Genomic DNA, 1,527 nt, shown 5'->3' with positions numbered 1-1,527 from the left:
CTGCTGAACAGTTTGAAGGTGCATACGTGCTCTTCCCTGCTCCCCCTCTTTCTGAAGGGTAAGAATGTCATCATTTCTATTTGAATTTTTATTCTGGGAACTTCCTCTATTTTGTTTTGTTTTGTTTTGGTTTTGTTTTTTTTTTTAAATGACAGAAGAAAAGGTAGGAGAAAAAGTCTTTATAATCCTAAGCCTAAAGAATTGCCTTCAAAATGGTCCAAAACTAATGGGTTAACAGTCATTGTAATGCCCTTTGAAACATTTCTTTCGGCTACGGGAGTATGCATCTTTCAGATTTATTTTATTTCATCCTCAAGGACCTTGGTGAAATACAGTACATTGGAGGAAAAATAAGATCAAGATGTGCAGTCATTCAGGCTGTAATTAAATTTAATAGGCAGTTTATCCAGTTCATAGAAAGATGGCATAGCAGAGAGCTACACAAAGCAGAGCCTAAAGCAGGAAATCATTTTACAATAGGGTATCCATCTGGAAAAAAAGACGTTGCATGAAACCAGCAAGTGTGAACGAAATCTTCATCAGTATCGTATGAGGTTACTTTATCACGCTGCGGTACTGGCAACGGGAAGTTTGACGTGTCTTCTATTAGGAGTAATGCACGGCCATCGTAACAAATGTAAATCTAACTGGCTATTATGCAAACTGAAGAGAAGGGGCAGTTAATAAAATACAAAATAACCGGGTGTTTTATTATGCCGGGCGCCAGATTCCTCAGAGCTGAAGCTAATGTGGTTTACGCATTATCTTTGAGATGCTACAAATGGAAAGGCTTTGAGCATTTTATTTGGTAATGTATGTAGTCGCAAGTACCACAGAAAATAGCTGCATTTTTAGCAGCATTTCTGAATATGTAAAACCCAAACTGACTCAATATCAGTGTACAGGTTGAACAATAAAACACGGGGTTAATAAAATGCATGTTAGAAACTCTGATTAAATTTGCCTGGGGATCTCCTCTAACCATGCTGTGAAAAAGATGCAGATGCTATGACTTTTCCTGAATATTTTACTGGAGCAATTTTTTGGGTGGCTTTTCCAGGAGCAGCCTTGCATGTTTTTTTAGGCCTTTGCACCAGCACACATATGGTGGAGCAATCCTGTAATACACCCTGGTGGCACCTTTGTCAGTGGAAAAGCCCAACCTTGCTATGAAATCCAATTAAACAGCCATTTTTGCCACATAAATTGATCCCATTTTTTCCATCATTTTTGTGGGTTTTTTTCATCGCAGGCTGCTCTATCTCCACATTAACGGTACGGGATGAGGTACTCGCGGAGACACACACAGTGGCAGAATCCCTACCGTCTTTAAAATCCACTTTACAAAGGAAACAAGGCTCACAGGGGCACTCTGCCCTAATCAGGAATGCTTGCTATGCCTCTTTAGTTAAAGCAGCAATGCACTCCAGCTCCAGCGAGTTCAATGAGGACCACAGCACATGACTCTGCTCAGTCCTAGCATCAGGAGAGATATCTCTCTATATCTATCTCTATATCTATCTCTAT

The sequence above is a fragment of the Mesitornis unicolor genome, unplaced genomic scaffold (assembly GCF_000695765.1).
Source record: "Mesitornis unicolor isolate BGI_N332 unplaced genomic scaffold, ASM69576v1 scaffold24853, whole genome shotgun sequence".
NCBI lineage: Eukaryota > Metazoa > Chordata > Aves > Mesitornithiformes > Mesitornithidae > Mesitornis > Mesitornis unicolor.
The sequence above is the reverse complement of the archived record's forward strand: the minus strand, read 5'-3'. Positions refer to the sequence as shown.